The following is a 20,239-nucleotide window of genomic DNA, read 5'->3' as shown; positions in this document are numbered from 1 at the left end:
TGTGAGCAAGGTACTGCAGGTTTACTGATGTCGGGGGCTTGGGTAGGAAGAGTGAATGAGGAAAGATGCTGCATCATTGATATGAGGTGCCAGCATCAGGAATGCCACTATTTCCCATCAGTAGCAAATACATTCATCTACAATGAATCAGAGAATCGGGCTAACATCAGAAATAGGGGTTCCATTAGAGCATGGTCGTTTGTTAATATGGCGAGGTTGGTCTGATGGTGACAAACTGTGCTAGGCCTCATGGAGTGAAACCTTCCAAGAAAGTCATGACAAATGAAAATACGGTAATGTTCAGCTCTGTGAGTCTCTATAAAGTAAAAGTAATTTGCTGATATATTCAGATATCTTGATGGTGACTTTGTCTGGAGTTTCCAAAGGCACCTGTGATATTGTTCATCATTCTTGCTGTGTTGTTATTATTTTTTTCTTTGATGGACTGTATTTGCTGTTCAAGAATATTGTCTTTGTGACAGTCAAGATTTACTTCAGATTAACTGCTGACAGATCTTGTTCCTCGAGTTGTTCAAGCATTGATGGTATTTTGTTCCTTAAGAGTTTACAGCTCATTTTGAAGCTTTTGGTTTTATACCATGGATTCTTCTAATTCTATCAAAATTCTACTCTTCAATGGTCCAGTATATTTTCTCATTCACAATCTGCTCTAGTAGCTATACACAACCTGCAACTTTTTTTTCTTTTTGTTTTCATACAAGCCTACACCTCTTGTATTTTCTAATTCAATGGATTATTTGGTTTTCCCTATATCCAGTTGGGATGATTTCATTAAAGCATTATTGCTGACATTTATTTCTGAAAGCTCTATCTTATGAGTGTTTTCTTTGTTGTGAGCACAATGCACCAGCACCTGTTATTTTTCCAGGTTTCTCATCTGAAGCCGACATTCTGTAGCTGCTCGTTCTGAGCTTAATCTGTTTCATCTACAACTTGTCCATTTTTTGTTTTTTGGTAAATTGACAATCTTTTCATTGCACTGATAATACAGAGATTGTAGTTCACCCTGATTCCTTACCTTTCTCTTCCAACTCTTCATTGATCTTTACGAGCTGAGCAGATGTTAGCTTTAAAGACTTCATCATTTTAGTAATGGCACTCTCACATTAGGATTTGTCATGATCTAGTCGCTCAGGCTCAGGCTCTTTCTCTTGAACTCTCATTCTTTCCTCCATGCAGAGAGCTAAGAAATTCAATCCACAAATACAGGAGAGGAGTCTTCCATTCTTCTTTGTACTCAGTTCAGCAAGTGTTCCTTGAATAGTCTGCTGCAGTTTCTGTTGTGACTGATTATTGACTGATTCCATGCACTGTGACTAATGTGAGGTCATGGATTGTTAATATTTCTTCAAATGCTGGTTCAGCAGTGTCTACAATGTAAAACATCTGCAATAGATTGGTTTTATTGTGCAATTAATGGAATTGGTGAAGCAATGTATGCTGAAAATCTTACATTCTAGTTTTCATCATGGTTTCCCATATTTGTGGCTGCATGTTTTTGGATTTCCAGGAATTATATTACATGTATCCATGTGACAATCTTACCAATAACAAATAGTCAACAGATTTTTGAGGTCAGATAATTTGAATGTTTGCAAACACCTTGGATGATGCGAAGACAATCAAGTTTTCCTTGAGATTGGCAGTGTGGAGGATGTGTTTGCCACTCTTTTTCAAATCATGTGCATCATTTGTTGACCACTTCTTGTATACACTGCTGACAATATACCAGGTGGTCTTAATTGTAGCTTAAAGATACTCCTTTTGTATGGTTTGTTGAGTTGGCACAAGACTCTTTGTAGCTGCATCAGCCTTTCCTCAAATCTTTGCCCCTTACAAGATTAACTGAAAGCCAGGCATTTCCTTGGTGCATATAAAAAGCACAACTTCTAATACTCTATATTTGAATCTTCTAGTGGTTTTGATAACCATTGAGTTTGTATTCAAGGCCTGTATGCTTTATTAATCTGCATGATCGCTTTCTACTCGCATCCATTATTCAGTAGCTCTTTGACACTTTAAGTTTTCAGCTTCTCTACCGAGTCTTTCTGGAAACCTACCATGGGAGTGGACGCGATCACCAACTCAACAATTCTGTTTGCTAGCTCCTTGTTGAAAAATCATATCGGAACGCTTTTCTTTGTATCGGCTCACAAAATAGTCTCTGGATTCAATAGGCTTCAGTTTAAATAATATGAATACTCATCAATGAGTACAAAATATAATCTGACTCTTAACTGATCTCCACTTGTGGTCCTTATCCTTTGGATAGCTTTCAACCCTTTGGCTGTCAATTCTGACCTGTTGTGTCTGTGTAGACACATTTTCCCTATTGCTAAGCAAATCTTCCTGCTTGTCTGTATTGGACACATTTGAATCTAGAAACCATAGCTCTGAATGTTGTTTACATATTTTAAATTATGTTAGGAGGTCTGTTGTACTCCAACTTAAATTGGGCAATTATGTGGGTAGTCTCACAATATAGCTTTGATCTTCCTTTATTTGCTATTGAACTGGCACACACCCTGATCAAGTGTGTTAAATTGGCTTCTCAGTAAGGATCTGACAGTTCGTTAGCAAAGCTGTTTCCAACACTGCCTTGTGTTGTAATGAGCAAAAATAGTGAGGCTTGCCTCATGCACTTTAGCATAATTTAAGACTAACTTAACACAAAGAACTGAGAATGCTGGAAATCTGAAACAAAAATAAAAATTGCCAGACAAATGAGTGAATGTTTGTGAACTGTGCAAAAATATAATGATAGTCTTTGAGAGGACAGACTGACAGAATGGATCGGCATAAAGCAGAAGAAATTTAATGCACAGAAGTATGAAGTGGTACATCTCAGCCAGAGGATGAAAGAAAGACAATAAATGTGTAATTATAAAAGGTGTGCAGAAATAGAAAAATGTGGGATTTTACTTTATTTTAATTCACTCATGGGAGGCAGGCATCGCTGGCTGGCCAGTATTTATTGCCCTGTCTCTACTAGCCCTTAAGAAGGTGATAATAAGCTGCCTTCTTGAACTGCAGCAGCCCACCTGCTGTAAATTGATCCATAATGCTGTCACAGAGGGAATTCAGAATTTTGACCCATTGATAGTGAAGGAATGGGGAGGTATTTCCAAATCAGGACAGTGAGTGGCTTGGGAGAATCTTGCAAGTGGTGGTGTTCCCATGTGTCTGCTGCCCTTGTCCTTCTAGATGGTAGTAGTCATGTGTTTGGGAAGCGTTATCTAAGGATCTTTGGAGAATTTCTTCATGCATCTTGTATAATTCACATTGCTGCTACTGTGCATAGGAGGTGGAGGGAGTGGATGTTGTGGATGTGGTGCCAATCAAGCAGGTTGCTTTGTTCTGTATACTTCTTGAATGTTGTTGGAGCTGTACCCATCCATGCAAGGGGTGAGTATTCCATCGCACTCCTGATTTGTGCATGGTAGATGGTGGACAGGCTTTAGGGAGTCAACAGGTGAGTTACTCACCGTAGTATTCTTAGTCTTTCACCTGCTTATATACCCACTGTGTTTATGTGGCAAGTCAAGTTTCTGATTAATGGTAATCCCCAGAATATTGTAGCAGGGGATTTGGTGATGGTAACACCATTGAATGTCAAGGGATGGTGGTTAGACTGTCTCTTATTTGGAGATGGAAATGCCAATTTTATGTGCACAAGCTGCTGTAGATTGGGTTGAAAAGTCAATAGGATCCTATGCTGTATGAGTGGAGATATAGATTACAAAAACAAGGAAGGTATGATGCGAACAAAGCAAAATACTCCAGATGTTGGGAATCTGAAAGAAAACAGAAGATGCTGGCAATCTCAGCAGGTCAGGTAGCCTCTGTGACAAAAGAAATAGAATTACCAATTAAGGTTAATACCAAAGAATGCTGAGGGAGGAATGATATTTCTCTGGGGCCGAGTCTCTGTAAAGAATGGTATTAGGAAACAGATGCTTGTGTTAAGCTCTTTCTAACTGTTTTCTATGTATATAATTTTCTTTTACTTCTTTTGCATGTTCTCTTTTTAGAATGCTCATGAATATGTTTCAGTGATTGATCACCCTATTAACCAACAACAAACATTAAAATTATGATCTATCAAGCCTAGTTTAAATCAGAGATCTGGCTTGTCCAAATTGCCGTCAATTTGGATCATGACAGAAAGTGTTCGAAATGTACCTGAAGAGAAAATATTGGTAGAGCTACAGGATGAAGTAGAATGTGGGATTGGCTATTTTCGTTTTGCCAGGATGCTGACAGACTTGACAGGTCAGGTGATCATCTTCTGTGCTGTAAGCATTCTATGGTCCTTCTCCTTCAGTTCTCTGCCTCGGGACAGGGTCTTAATCATTATTCCTCCAATGTAGTTAACATTGTGATTTTCTTTTACTACAGACACATTGAGGAAGCAGACCCGATTTTGACGTTAGTCAGAACAAGAATTGAATCCCATCCTGTTGGAGTTAATCTGATCTACACACTAACCATCGATCCACCTGAACAATTGACTCCTCAAAAATTTTACAATGTGGAAACAATGACCGAAAAATATAATGGACTAGAAGTATTGTTGTCATTGGAAGTTGAGTTGAAGAATAGTGAGTGAAAAATGCAACAGGAGACGTGTGAGCATAGAGCAGGAGAAGGGGCATGAATACAGTAGAAGAGAGCAGTGAACATAGAGCAGATATGGATGAGTAAGCACAGATAGTTGTGGAGTATCAGAGTTGAGGAGTTAGTACAATGCTGAACTTGAAGGAGCTCATTGCAAATATAGAGGAGGAAATGCAGTGCAGTACATCCGCAACTTTCCCAAAATACGAAACCATTTTGCTCATAAAAGATGTTTTCACTGATGTTTTCATGCTGTGATCATTTTTATATGAATGCAAGTTATAACATTTTCTTCCATTGAAATTATTTATTTTTCTAGATTATGCATCAAGTAGCATTTTATTACTCACCACTACAAAGTTATGGAACCTGAGCAAAATCCAACCTTTTTTTAAATTTATTTGTTCATATGATGTCAGCATTTCTGGAAAAATCAGCATTTATTTCTTATCCTGTTGAGCAGATTGCACTGCCTTCAGGAAATGCTACAGTTCATTTTGTGCAGTTATAGCCATAGCTTTGTTTGGATGTGAGTTCCAGGAGTTTGATACAGCAACATCTAAGAAACAACATTATTGTCCAAATCAGAATGGTTTGAGACCTTAAGACAGCCTAGAGGTGATATTGCTCCGATGCATTTACTGTTCTTATCCTTCTTGCTAATAGAGGTTTTGAGTTTAGAAGATATTGTTATAGATCCTTGGTACATTGCTGCAGTACATCTTGTTAGGAATACATATTGCTGCCAAGTTCTACATATTGTAGGGAGAGTGAGTGGTTAAGTTGATTGTCAGCATGATAAGAATAATGTGGGCAGATTTATCTTTCGAGCTTCTTGATTGTTGGAATTGCACTCATGCAGACACATTCCAACACATTGACTTGGGTCCTGTATACAGTGAAGAGGCTTCATTTGGTCAGATGGTAGCTTAATTTCCATAGAATACCTAAACTTCTGCCTTAGCCTCGCAGTCACAGTTTTGTGTGGCTAGTCAAATTAAGCTTTTGGCCAATGTTGACTAACAGGATTTTCTGGGGATTCAATGTCAGCAATGCAGTTGAACGTGAAAGGGACTGATTAGACTTCCTTTTGATAGAGATTGTCATTGCCTGGAACATATGACGAACAAATGCCACCTCTCAACCCAAGCCAGAATGTTGGCCACAGGTCTTGCCAAATATCATTCTAGACTGCTTCATTATTGGAGGATGTACAAGTGGAACCATACATAATGCATTCATGATTGAACAACCAAATCTCAGGCTTTATGGTGGAGGAGAGGTCATTAGTGAAGCAATTTAGCTATAGCTAGGCTTAGGACACTGTCCTGAAAAATTCCTGCAGCAATGTCCTGGGGATGAAATGACAATTGCAATTACCTTCTTTTATCCCAGGTATGACATACACCAGTGGGCACTATTCCTCCTGATTCCCATTCACTTTGATTTTACCAGGACTCATTAATTGAATAATCAGTGAATGCTGCCTTGGTGTCCAGACCAGTTAACATGGCTTTATATCTAGAAGTCAATGCTTGTCCCATGTTTGGACTAAAACCCTAATGAAGTCTGGAGCAAATCAGTCCCTACAGAATACAAATTCAAATCAATGAGCAGGTTTTTAAAGTGTTAATAGCAAACAATAGTCTCTATCACTTTGTTTATGGTCATATATAGACTGATGAGATAGTCATTGGCTAGACAAGATTAGACATACTCTGCAATTTTTTCACTTTGTTGATATAGAGTCAATATTGATGTCATACTGGAACAGCTTTGCTGGGTATCTGTCTAACAACACTGGAATACAAGTCTTCAGCATTACAATCAAGATATTGTTGGGCCTAACAGCTTTGTTGTATGCAATGTGTCTGCCATTTTTTGGCATCACACAAAACAAACCAAATCGACTGAGTACTAGCTTCAGCTTAAAATGTGTATTTTGCTTGATTTATCGCACTAGTAGCACTAGCCAAAGAGAAGATGTCTGTGTGCGTGTGTGTATTTAACAACTGCTGGGATATGCTATAAATAACCTTCTTATATTCCTAATAAATCACTTGTCTAAAAGCCTCTGCAGAATTTTGCATGACTTCTTTTAATACCTTATGCTTCCTAAGTGCATGTAGCAGATGGCGTATACTGTAAACCAGAACCATGTGAAAAACAGAGGAAAGCATAGTATATTTAAATCTGTTGACTATCCATCACGCTGCATCAATTCTTCTGCTTCAGGAAGTCCGGTTGTTGTTTAGTTAATATCTACACAAGAGCCTTTATTGGATAATAGTAACTTGCTCTGTTAGATAACATTTTCGTAGTTTAAATTGTCATGTTGTTGGAACCAGAAAACCCAGCAATTGAGTAATCTTCCTGATCCATGCTGCCTCACACTCATTCCACTTTGTTCACAAATTGTCCATAATGAATAGGTACAATAATTTCCTTCATAAATCTGTCAAGAAATCCTGCAGCTCATATTTTTGCAGGATGTGCAATGAGGAGCTATCCTTCAAATCAGTCAAAAGAGAAAAATGTAAGATAGCATTCTCAAATAAAATGAATCAAGTATTTACAACAGAATATAAAATTAATTGTTCTCCACATGAAAACCTGACCACATTTACTAATCTATGCAGCGATATGGGAATCATCAGTTAGCTCTCGTTACTCAGGGCTAGTTTATCCTGAACACATGGTAAATCACAATACTTGGTTTTGATCTTCAGTTAAGGAAACTACAAGTCACATCAGTAACAGATGTTAATGGGTGGAGGAACGTGCACTAGCTAAGAGGAACACTTATTACTGTAACGACAGGATCTGTTGTATCATTGACTCGGTTTTTCTTACTTCCCTTTGGCATAACTGCACCCTATAACTATCCATCAACCTGTCAATCTTCTTGCAAGCACAAAGACAGTCTTAGCGCCAAAGACTGCAGGTGACAAGGGAAAGAGCAAAAATATTTATGTGCTACAACACCTGCTTTCAGAGGTTAGCTGGTTAGAAAGTGAGAAGAAATATGACTCCACACTAGTTTCCTGAATACACAGCTACATAATCAAGAGAATTAGATTCTGGAACATAAGTAACAACAAGAGTAGGATTGATTGACAAAAACTGGGGCATAGTTAACCCTGAAGATATCGATGGGGTAGAACAGTATTTCAGTGCCACTCATAAAGCCCTGAGACAAACTGAACTTTTGAATTATTAAAAGAAACTGCAGCATTTGTAGGTAGAATCATGCAGGAAGGCATTCTCTTTCCATGGCTGGCTCTAAGGGCTAGTGATAGAGGATCAACCATTACTGAGTCTCTTGACAAGAAAAGTGTCTTATATTAGTCAGATTTAGTTTGTTTAATGACAGTAGTTACATGAGCTGATTAGACATTGTTACGACGGCTGTTAGGAAACTGAAGTGGTACATCTATTCTCTTCAAGATCCAGAGCTATTCTTGCAATTTCCCCACCCAAAATTGTATGGCTTCATAAGACTGGATGGACTTTGAAGCAGTTTCAGATTAACCACTTCAGAACCATTACCTTATACAACAGAAACCAACTCCACATATTTGGTTGTAACGGTTCCATTGAACTGTGCATGTTAATTCTACAGTTGATACTTATATTTGTAATGTGATATTGCATTTACAATTCATGATTTTATAGTTTGAAGACTATTATTTGTTTCATGTAAAAATACAATAAGGCATTCAGTAAAATGCTTTCCTGTGATGCTGTCAACTCTTGAAGGCTTAATTAAGAGTTTAAACTTTTACATTCTTACTTACCTTTCCAATCTATTGCTCACAATCAATATTGAAACTATGTCATTAAACATGAAGGATCATAGTAAATGTAAAACTAAAGTTCAACTATTCATTACCTTGAATGGTGTAGCTGGAGCTTAACTCGAAAAGGCTTGAGTCTCACTGAGTTTCAGTCTCACATGTTTAAACAGGCCAGCTGCATTTCTGTTGATCTTTCCTGAGGCTATGTATTGTCTTTAAATTCTGCATAGTTACGTACCATACTAATTCATTGAGCTAATAGAATGCAAATGCGATAAATACATCTTGCTGTTCCTATTAGTTATTTGGGAAATTGCAACACTATGGTGTTTCTAGAATGGACTTACAATACTAATTTTCATTCCTTATTTCAGGAAAGAAGTCTAATGGGCAGGAGAAATAACACCAGCTACAATGAACTACATAAAATCGTATGTGGCGCCACATGCTCACTCTCAACCTCTCTCTCCAACAGCATCGCAACGTGCTGGCTCAGGGCTGCACCACTCCACAGCTCCACTTCATCCTCCGGCTCGTTCGTTGTGCTAACAAGAAACCTTTTCTTTTCCTTTCAGGTATTAAGGCCCACAAGATACACCAACTCAAAAATATCTATGGCCCTCTGGAACCTACCTCTCCTCCCCTTCCCTCTGACTCTATCCCCTCCCCCAACACCCCCACCTCCTGTTGGGTATTCACCATCCCTCCTAACCTTCCGCTCTCTGATGCTGAACGCTCTGTACTCAGCAAAGGCCTCAGCTTTATCCCTCTGTGTCCCCACCTTAATGACTTTCGGGCATGACATGACAGCGAACTGTTCTTCTGCCATCTTCGCCTCCATCCTCATTTCTTTAGAAAAGAGTCCTCTCCCTGTCCCACCAAACTCTTTTCCGAACTCCAACACTCTCCCTCCACCTGATCCCCTCCCTCCAGCCTTTTCCCTTACTCGATCTCTTCATTGAAAACTGTTGATGTGGCATCAGTCGCCTCAACTTCACTGACCCCCTCAACAAATCCAGCCTATCTCCCTCCGAATGGACTGCATTCCATGCAGTCAGATCTAACTCTGACTGTCATTAAGCCTGACGATAAGACTGGTGCTGTTGTTGTCCGGCGTACTGACTTCTCCCTCCAAAGGCTGAGCACCAGCTCTCAGATACCTCCTCCCACCTTCCCCTGGACCATGGCCCCACCATGGCACATCAGGCTATTGTATCCAGTACGGTTACGGATCTCATTTCATTTGGTTATCTCCCCCCATCTGCTTCCAAGCTAATAGTCCCCCAACCCCACACAGCTCATTTCTACTTCCTGCCAAAAATCCACAAACAGGACGGTCCAGGTGGACACATCGTTTCAGCCTGCTCATGCCCTATAGAACTCATCTCTTCCTACGCTGACTCAGTCTTCTCCCCCACCCCCGTCCAATTCCCTATCCACATACATTCATGAGTCATCTGACGCCTTATGCCGGTTTCAAAGCTTCCAGTTTACCAGCTCCAGCCACCTCCTCTTTACTATGGATGTGCAATCCCTTTACACGTCTATTACCCACCTGGAGGGTCTTAAGGCTCACGGCTTCTTCCTGAAGCACAGACTTGAACCATCCCAACCCATCACCACCCTCCTCCGCTTGGCTGAGCTTGTCCTCACCCTCAACAACTTCTCTTTCAACTCCTCTCATTTTCTTCAGGTAAGAGGGGTTGCCATGGGTATCTGCATGGGCCTGAGTTATGCCTCTCTTTGTGGGGTACATGGAAAATTCCAGTCTTATTCTGGACCCCATTCTGATACATCGATGATATCATCGGTGCTGCTTCCCTGACTTGTCAAAAATTGGAAAACTTCATCAATTTCTCCTCTAATTTCCACCATGCCCTTATTTTCACCTGGTCTATCTCTGACTCCTCCCTTCACTTCCTCGACATTTCTGTTTCCATTTCTGGGGATAGACTGGCCACTAATATCCATTACAACCCATTGACTCCCACAGCTACCTGGACTATACATCCTCACACCTCACTTCCTATAAAGACTCCATCCCATTCTCTCAGTTCCTCGTCTCCATCGCATATGTTCAGATGAGGCCAACTTCAACAAAGGAGCCTCTGAAATGTTCACATTCTTCCTCACCCGAGGATTCCCCAGCTCCGTTGTCGACAGGGCCCTCCATCAGGTCCGAGCCATCTCCCGCACTTCGGCCCTCACTCCTTCTCTTCCCTCTCGCAACAGGGATAGGGTTCCCCTGATCCTCACCTACCATCCCACCAGCATCCACATCCAGAAGATCATCAGATGCCATTTCTGCCACCTCCAGCAAGATGCCACCACCAGTCACATATTCCCCTCTCCTCCCTTGTCCACCTTCTGCAGGGACCGTTCCCTCCGGGACACCCTGGTCCATACTTCCTTCACCCCCAACACCTCCCCACAGCCCCACGGCACCTTCCCCTGTAACCAGCAAAGGTGCAACACCTGCCCATTTACCTCCTCCCTCCCCAGTGTCCAAGGTCCCAAACATACCTTCCAGGTGAAGCAACACTCCACCTGCACTTCCCAGAATGTAGTCTACTGTATTTGCTGCTCACAATGTGGTCTCTTCTACATTGGGGAAACGAAGCATAGACTTGGTGACTGCTTTGCAGAACATCTACGTTCTGCTCACAAAAATGACCCTGAACTACCTGTTGCCTGCCACTTCAATGCACCACCCTGCTCCCTGGCCAACATCTCTGTCTCTGGCTTGCTACAGTGTTCCAGTGAAGCCCAATGCAAGCTGAAGGAACAACACATCATTTTCCACTTGGGAGCCCTACAGCCCTCCAGACTCAATATTGAGTTCAATTATTTTAGGGCCTAAACTCTCCCATGTCCCAGCCTCCCACCCACACACCAGGCCTTGTTACCACATAGCCTGCCACTACACACCCCCTGTTGTTAGTCGCTAACAGTCCCCATTAACAACTATTCACCCTCCCAGCCTGATTGTTAGCAACTCCTTTGTCTGTCAAACTGCCTTCCTCTCTCTTTGAGCTCTATCCTATCATTTACTCCCCACCCCACCCACCTCCCTATTTTCTGCATATAAACTGACATTTTCCCAGCCACCATCAGTTCTGAGGAAGGGTTTTCGGACCTGAAACGTTAACTCTGTTTTCTCATCCGCAGATGCTGCCAGACCTGCTGGGCTTTTCCAGCAACTTTGCTTTTGTACATAGAATCATAATTACTCCAATATCCAGTGTTCAACATATGGTAACACATCCAATGAGTAAAGAAATGGACAATTTGACTTTCGTCTTTTTTAAAGTGAACCCACCGGAAGTAAGGTTGCCTTTATGTTTGTAAGTTTACGAAATACAGTTTGGAATATTTGTAGATAAATATTTTACATAATTATTTGACATTGCTCTGTCCATTATTGACATCAATGGGATTGACACATCAATTAAAGTATAGGACAGAGAAATGTGGAATACATGCATTAAATATATATTCATTAATACTGGCAACAGAGTTTTCTAGCCTGAAGCGACGAGTTGTTTTGGCAGTAACCATTTCATGTGTGTAATTAGGAAAAGCAGACAGGTAGAAAAATATCAGTGTCCAATCTTGGGCACAAAAGCAGCAATAGGCCACATTAACTATTTGAACAATTAAGCTTCAGCCCATTCAGAAACTAGACTTCTGGTCTCATCGAAAAAATCTGAGTATGCATCTATTAGGAAGCTCATCCTTCTGCAGGAACACATCAAACCATGTTCTGATCTTCTGATGAATACCAAGGTGGCATTGTGAAGACTGAATATGGTCAGCAGCTGTCAGGAGTACTGTGGAGGCAAATGGAGCGTTCCTGCTCAACCTGGCTACTCATCTATTTTGATGACTTACTTGGTGCAAGCCAATCTACCATCTGTGGACACATTTTAGGCAACACAACACCCTGGCTTGGCATTTTATTCTGGTTCCTTCACTGATCTGGGGTCAAAGTCCTAGGATTCTTCATCTGTACCGTGGGCATACACCAGAGAGACTGTGTGGGTGAAGGAGGCTTATTATCACTTCCTCAAGGGCAATAAAGTTTGGGTAATATGAGCTGCCCGAGCCAATGCAGATTAAAGAGTTAACTATGCTTTTACTTCCAGAATAGCTGATGCACACATGTGTAAGGAGCAATGACCTAGTGATGTCAGATTATTTAGAATTGGAGCCTGAGTCTGTAGAGTTCCAGAAAATGTCCTCTCTTAACATCGCTTATATATAATTATGCTGAATAAAACCTGTTAATGTTCACTCACTAACTGAATGTGGACCTGATCTTACTACAGCCAGCAATGCCCACATCCCATGAAAGAATAAAAGAAGCATGATGATAGATAGTGGATACAGCAGTGATAATCTGACCATGTGATCACCCACTGATATAGAACCTGACAAGGTTTTCATTGCATTCACAAAAATGTAATCAAATACAATTGCCTCCTTACAAAACATAATTTTCAGACAAATCCTCCACAATGGGGGCTCAGTGGTTAGCACTGCTGCCTCACAGCACCAGGAACCCATGTTCAAATCAGCCTTGTGTGATTGTCTGTGTGGAGTTTGCACATTCTCTCCATACCTGCTCCAGTTCCCTCCCACAGTCCAAAGATGTCAGGTTAGGTGGATTGGTCATGCTAAATTGTCCATAGTGTTCAGGGATGTGCAGGCTTGGTGGATTAGCCTTGGGAGATGCAGACTTAGAGGGAACAGACAGTTGTCTAGGTTTGGGTGGGTTCAGAGGGTTGGTACAGAATTGATGGGCTGAACAGCCTCTTTTCACACTGTATGGATTCAATGATTATTTCCATGTTGAGTTTTGCTTAATTGTTGCTTCTTACATGAGGTGGGGGGAAAAGCCTGGAAGCAGAAGGAATGAAAAAAGACCTTTACCTTTGTGAAAAATCCCTCAAAGTAGAAGTGGACCCAATGTCCTGTGTGTTCTCCTGTAATGCTCCCTCTATAATCAGACAGCAAAACAATCATTATGCCAGAACCTAGCATGTCCAGCTCATGGCCTTTGCCATAGTACCTGTGGGGTGACACAAGTCTGACTGTCCCAAACAAGAACATCTGCCTCAGAAAGATTGTGGATGGGAGAGGCTAACTCCCGTCTCCAAAGTTTCTTGCATGCGAGACTTCTTCAACAAGCAGCCCAATACTATCCACATTGTTCACATGGTCTAGGAAGGCTCCTTGTCCAGGTCATGCATACAGTCACTTGGAAAGACATTTTTAAAAATTGCTGCTGACAGGCTGTCTGGCCAGCCAATCAGAAACAATGTGTGTACAATGAAAGTAGTTTGGATGAACAGGTAAGAGTGATTAGACATGCAATGATGAGTATCTTGAAATTTCAGAGCATTGAAGCTTCACAGAGAAGGGAGAGCTCTGACTTGGGAGGCGTTGTGGCCCAGAGCTGCTGCACAAAGATCAAGGGCTGCAACAAAGACAGAAAATGCTGGAGAAACTCAGCAGATCTTACAGCATCTAAGGAGTGAGAAAAATAAAGTTAATGTTTTGAGTTTGGCGTGACATTTCTTCAGAACTCAGAACCCTGCTTTGCAGACATTGGTCCACCCCAAATCCTTCGATTGGAAAGATGCAAGCCAATCTCATGATAGGTTGTAATGTTTGAAGCTACTCACCGTACTTAAGTTGTCGCTGCATTCCAATGAAAATTGTCAGAACGAAAGCAGAAGAAATTGCAGAATGGCGAGGTAAAGCAAGAATATACTTCAGCAAGTGAGCACAATCAAGGACACCATAGTTTCAAGCTGGAGGGTGCGTCCACATTAAACAGCCAAACTGCAATACAAATGCACATCATCTCTATCAGGGCTAAAGCAGATCAAGTGGGTTTCTCCATTTCGATGCTTAATGGTTCGATAACAACAGCGTGTAGCACACGGTATTTAGGAGGGAGCAGTTCAGAAAATTTCAAGTTCAGAGATTACGAGAGGACATTTTACTTTCCCAATGAGTGACTGTGATGTCAATCAGCTCCCTTATCTGCGAATCAGGACCTCTAGTTCATAAATCTCAGTGCCATCTTCATCACATCGTAAAGATGATTTCCGTAAATAGAGAAAATGGATATGCCTCATCAGCTTCTTGCATGATTTTGCCACAAATTTTGTCATAGCCCTAATAAAATTTCACCAGTTGTGTTCAATTGTCTGGTGTTTGATTGTCTATGTCTGTTGACTACTTTCTGTTCTGTTCATCAAGTCTGGCGTGCCTATTGAGAAAGACAATTTAAAAGCTAACAGCGAGCTCCAAGAGAGAGATAACGGGAACTGTAGATACTGGAGAATCCGAGACAACAAAGTGTGGAGCTGGATGAACACAGCAGGTTTGTGCTCCTAAGATGCTGCTTGGCCTGCCGTGTTCATCCAGCTCCACACTTTGTTGTCTCAGTGAGCTCTAAGTATGAATTAGCAGACATTTTGAAAGCATTGTAAATAAAGCTCCTGTTTAGGCATAGAAATTGCTGCATATATCTCAGGCATAAGGCACAACAGCTCCTCGAGCCTGTTCAGCAATGCAATGAAATCTTGATTTATCTGTGGCTTCATTTACATTCCTGCCATTGCCCCCATGTTGGACAAGGCTGAAGATATGAGAATTGACATGAGACTTTAGAATGGACTGGAAGAAGTCAGCTGCAAGCCAAACAAAGGTAAATGGGTTACCAAGCCCAAGTTCCGGCTGCACATTGGAAGAATGACACTCCAGCTACACTGAAGACCAATCAAGGAGCTAAGTTACAATTGAAACCATAAAAAGGAAGAAGAATTTGCAGAAACCAAAGGAATTTGTCAATTACTAGCCATTTGGAATTGGGCAGGTTTCACAAGCAATTTCAAATAAGGAAATCAGAAAGCCAACTTGGCAGGTCTGAACTGTAGCCCGTGAAAGCCCTGATTTTAGCAGTAACTCTGAGACTAACAACTATGAAATGGTATTCTCTGTCAGGAGGCACGGTGACGATGCCTATGTTCTATGTTCTATGTCAAGTAGAGTTCCAGCCTGGCTAGCTGCCAATTCTCCCGGGTAATAACGTTTGGGGTTGGTTTTCGAACCTAGGGTAGTAAAGGACGGCAGTTGAGATGTCTCTAGTAGTTAAAGGTGTGTATCATATACCTAAGTGCCTAATAAATTAATAAAATTTTATAGAGCTGTAAGTGTCTTTGCTATATCTTTGTCTATGTATGTAGTGTTGCCTTATAGAGATGGGCAACGCATATCTCTAATGCCTTCAGTTAATCACATCTAACAATCTCAGATTTTGAATTGATGATTGATGTAGCATTTTTCACCTTTTGCAGTGGAAGGTTCCAAGCATCTACTGCTCTTTATGTATAGCACTATTTCCTAATTTCACTCCTGGAAGATCTGGGTCTTTCAGTCTGTAGCTACTACTCAAGTCTCCAAAACCTGGAAATAATTTCTGTTTCACAACATTGTCTGTTCTTCTTGGTATGTTTAAAGCTACATCAAATCATTGCTTAACCTTTTGACCTGAATGCTATCCAATTCTCTTTTTGTAATCTCCACTCATTTTCATAGATCTGTGCTGTACTGTCTCCTTCCTGAAGTGATGGATATTGAACAGCATATGGGACTCCAAGTGTGATCTAAGTCGGTCTTTGTATAATTGAGGCTTGATTTGTAGACCCTCACATTTTCATCCTCTGGGTATAAAGTCTAGCAGTTCATTAGACGTGAGGAAACATTTTCTCTAACACAGCAGGTTTGCCATTACATGGAATACAATCCTAAAAAAAGGTGTTTATTGTTAACTTCACAGTAACATTCAAAAAATTATTGAATAAGCAACTGAATATGAATAGAAAAAAATCATAGGATGACAGGAAAAGAACAGTGGAGTGGGATTAATTGGATAACTACATCAAAGACCCAGCACAAGCACAAGGGGCCAAATGATTTCTTCTATCCTGTATTATTTGCTGATTCAAAATAAAAACCATCAGCTGTGAGTTTCCTGGCAGAGATCCTCACCACAAGTGCACATTTATTGTTGTAGGCATCCATCTACTTTGTGAAGTACTCTGACTCTAAAGATCCTTCCAGAGATTAGACTATCTGGAAGCACTGGACAAAAGTCCTACTGAGCTGTATTTGTTTTTAATTCATTTGTGGAATGTAGGCATCCCTTCTGGCTAGGAATTATTGCCCGTCACTAGCTGCCCTTGAGACGGTGGTGTGTGAGCTGCCTGCTTGAACCGTTGCAGTCTACCTGCTGTGGGTTGACCCACCATGCCCTCAGGGAGGGAATTCCAGAATTTTGACCCAGCAAACGTGAGGGAATGGCAATATATTTCCAAGTCAGGATGGTGAGTTGCTTGGAGGGGAACTTGCAGGTGTTCCCATGTACCTGCTGCCCTTGTGCTTCTACATTGAAGTGATCATGGGTTTAGAAGGTAATGAAATGTGAGGCTGGATGGACACAGCAGGCCAAGCAGCATCTCAGGAGCACAAAAGCTGACATTTCGGGGATGGGGAGAGGGAACTGAAATAAATAGGGAGAGAGGGGGAGGCGGACCGAAGATGGAGAGTAAAGAAGATAGGTGGAGAGAGTATAGGTGGGGAGGTAGGGAGGGGATAGGTCAGTCCAGGGAAGACGGACAGGTCAAGGAGGTGGGATGAGGTTAGTAGGTAGATGGGGGTGCGGCTTGGGGTGGGAGGAAGGGATGGGTGAGAGGAAGAACCGGTTAGGGAGGCAGAGACAGGTTGGACTGGTTTTGGGATGCAGTGGGTGGGGGGGGAAGAGCTGGGCTGGTTGTGTGGTGCAGTGGGGGGAGGGGACGAACTGGGCTGGTTTAGGGATGCAGTAGGCCCATGATGCAGTCCACTGCATGTCCATCATGGGCCTCCTGCACTGCCACAATGATGCCACCCGAAGGTTGCAGGAACAGCAACTCATATTCCGCCTGGGAACCCTGCAGCCTAATGGTATCAATGTGGACTTCACCAGTTTCAAAATCTCCCCTTCCCCTACTGCATCCCTAAACCAGCCCAGTTCGTCCCCTCCCCCCACTGCACCACACAACCAGCCCAGCTCCTCCACTCCACCCACTGCATCCCAAAACCAGTCCAACCTGTCTCTGCCTCCCTAACCGGTTCTTCCTCTCACCCATCCCTTCCTCCCACCCCAAGCCGCACCCCCATCTACCTACTAACCTCATCCCACCTCCTTGACCTGTCCGTCTTCCCTGGACTGACCTATCCCCTCCCTACCTCCCCACCTATACTCTCTCCACCTATCTTCTTTACTCTCCATCTTCGGTCCCCCTCCCCCTCTCTCCCTATTTATTCCAGTTCCCTCTCCCCATCCCCCTCTCTGATGAAGGGTCCAGGCCCGAAACGTCAGCTTTTGTGCTCCTGAGATGCTGCTTGGCCTGCTGTGTTCATCCAGCTTCACATTTTATTATCTTGGAATTCTCCAGCATCTGCAGCTCCCATTATCTATGGGTTTAGAAGGTGCTGTCTCTGGAACTTTGGTGAGTTTTGCAATGTACACACTGCTGCAACTGAGTGCCGGTGGTGGAGGGACTGAATGTTGGTGGATGTGATACCAATCAAGTATGGTAGTGGAGCAGACCATGGACTTTTAAGGCTGGAATATTTAAGCATCATCTTGGTAATGGAAAAGGTGCAAGTATATTTCAACAGAACTGCATTGATTGCACGTTCAATAGGGTCACATTGATTCATGACAAAAATGCATCCCTGTTGTGTTAAACATCTAGGTATTGTCCAGTAGAAATACAGCATGGTTATATAACAGTGTTATAATTCCCAAAAAGGAAATGGTTCTGTGCTGTGGGTTAATGAATGAGTGCAGTTTGGGTCCTCATAAAAGCTATGTCGTGATAGGAGTGAATACCGAACCTGAAAAGCAGGAGTACTATATCAAGGTGATATGTTTTTGGCTAATACACAATATAATCTTGACCACATTATTTCTAATTCAGTACATAAAGAGTTAAAACAAGATTAAGTAATAGAAAAGAAACGAGATCAGTATATTTTATTATAAACTTAATGTCTGCCAGGCATTTGAGGAAGAAAGAAACCCACATATTAAACAAACATGTTTTGTGAGATTTTCTTGAATCTGCTCGATTAGCAGATTCTTTTTTCTAAAATGAAACTTAACAGGCAGTAATTTCAATTGATTTCATCCCTAAATTTTCTAGCAACTGTAATGTTATTCTGTTGCTTCCAAAGTCACCTGGTGCACGCAGGGCTTAGATTTTGGAGTGGGTTGGTAGTTAAGACCAATAAGTTGAAACAAAATGAAGGGAATTCTCTCTTGGATCACAGGGCACACAGCTAACATTATTGAATAACTATGCTGCTGAAAACACATGGGAACACAAGAGGAACATATGTTTGTAAGGGAATGGTTGATGATCCCTAACCCTAAGACAAACGCACAGTTTTCTCAAAGTACCTGCCATCTCGTGATACAGTCTTTTTACCAAGACTGGAATTTTAGTGATTTTGCTCCTGAACTATCATTATAACTTCATAAATTTTAATTGTTTGTGCTGTTCCTCCTGCTGTTCTGCCAGGATTCCTGAATTAGATTAGGAGAATTATAGGGTTATTCAATTTAAAACGTTCTAAACTATTTTCAATTTCTATAAGTTGGGTCCTATGTCTACATTGCACAACAAAATGATTAACCAATTATGAAAAATCTGTGAAAATTCCAGCGGAAAGTATGTCACTAAAGTGTAAGTTTTTCCATTCAAGTATATTAATTTTAATGACTTATATCAGGATCTAATTGAGGTAGTTTAAGGACAAATATGAACTGGGCACATTTCAATCTAAAGCCACTGTTTGAAGCTTAAAGCAATTGTGAAGACGATTTGCCTGGGGTAATGGAGCCAGTCTAGTCTTCTGACTTGGCCAGTTTAGCACATCTGCAAACAGTGCACAAGAAGTCTGCAGCTTGTTAACATATGTTTATGTTCTTTTCGAGACAAAAAGATGGTTTACTTCTCTCAAAGTTAATTAATACCAAGGAAGAAATCAAAGATTGCTTTCAGGACCACTGTTTGTTTTGCATTTGGGCTTATAATTACAGCTGAGACTGTCTCCTCCATTGTGTTTTGACTCTAATGGGAAATGGAGGATTTTAAGCATTTAGGTGCATTTGTGATGAGCAAGTTCATGGGTAAAAAAACCTTTACAGTGCCCCCTAACCCCTATCCCCTGATCCCAGAAAGTAATAATTTGTGAGAGGGAGGAAGCCAGTGAAACTGAGATATCTTCCCCTTGAGGGATTTAGGACACATCCGAATATGAATAATTTGAAATTGATATTTGACATCAATTTAAGGATAAGAAGGTGGAGCACTGGTTCTAAATGATGCCATGACCATAGAACCACAGAACTGTTGAGGGTGGTTGTCTTGCTGAGCTGGTTTGTTGTTCCGCAGACGTTTAAGTAACATCTTCAGTGCAGTCTCTGATGAAGCGTCAGTGTGTTTTCCTGCATGGTTTTTAAACAGGGTTTAAACCAGGCAGGAAAACACACTGATGCTTCATCAGAGGCTGTACTGAGGATATTACCAAGCACAGTAACGAAATGTCTGCGGAACAACAAACCAGCTTGGCGAGACAACCAAGCTCAACATCCACTAACAAGCTGCAATTATCTCTTAAACAGATGTGTTGCCTGGCTTCACAGAGCCGAGCAAACAAATGGTTGAAAGAAGTGTGAA

General features: G+C 41.5%; 1 protein-coding gene across 6 annotated transcripts in view; it reads right to left on the bottom strand.

The window, feature by feature from the left end:
- Positions 1-20,239, bottom strand: part of LOC125457551 (NEDD4 family-interacting protein 1-like) — a 144,692-nt gene that overhangs the window by 57,115 nt on the left and 67,338 nt on the right. Inside the window, exon 5 of one of the 6 annotated variants that reach the window (XR_007248674.2) lies at positions 14,123-14,282. The exons of the other annotated variants lie outside the window; for them this stretch is intronic. The gene's annotated coding sequence lies outside the window, so the exon portion shown is untranslated. The remainder of the gene's footprint in view (positions 1-14,122; positions 14,283-20,239) is intronic. 6 annotated transcript variants of the gene reach the window in all.

Source organism: Stegostoma tigrinum, chromosome 1 (genome assembly GCF_030684315.1).
Source record: "Stegostoma tigrinum isolate sSteTig4 chromosome 1, sSteTig4.hap1, whole genome shotgun sequence".
In the NCBI taxonomy this organism is placed as follows: domain Eukaryota; kingdom Metazoa; phylum Chordata; class Chondrichthyes; order Orectolobiformes; family Stegostomatidae; genus Stegostoma; species Stegostoma tigrinum.
The sequence above is the reverse complement of the archived record's forward strand: the minus strand, read 5'-3'. Positions and strand labels throughout refer to the sequence as shown.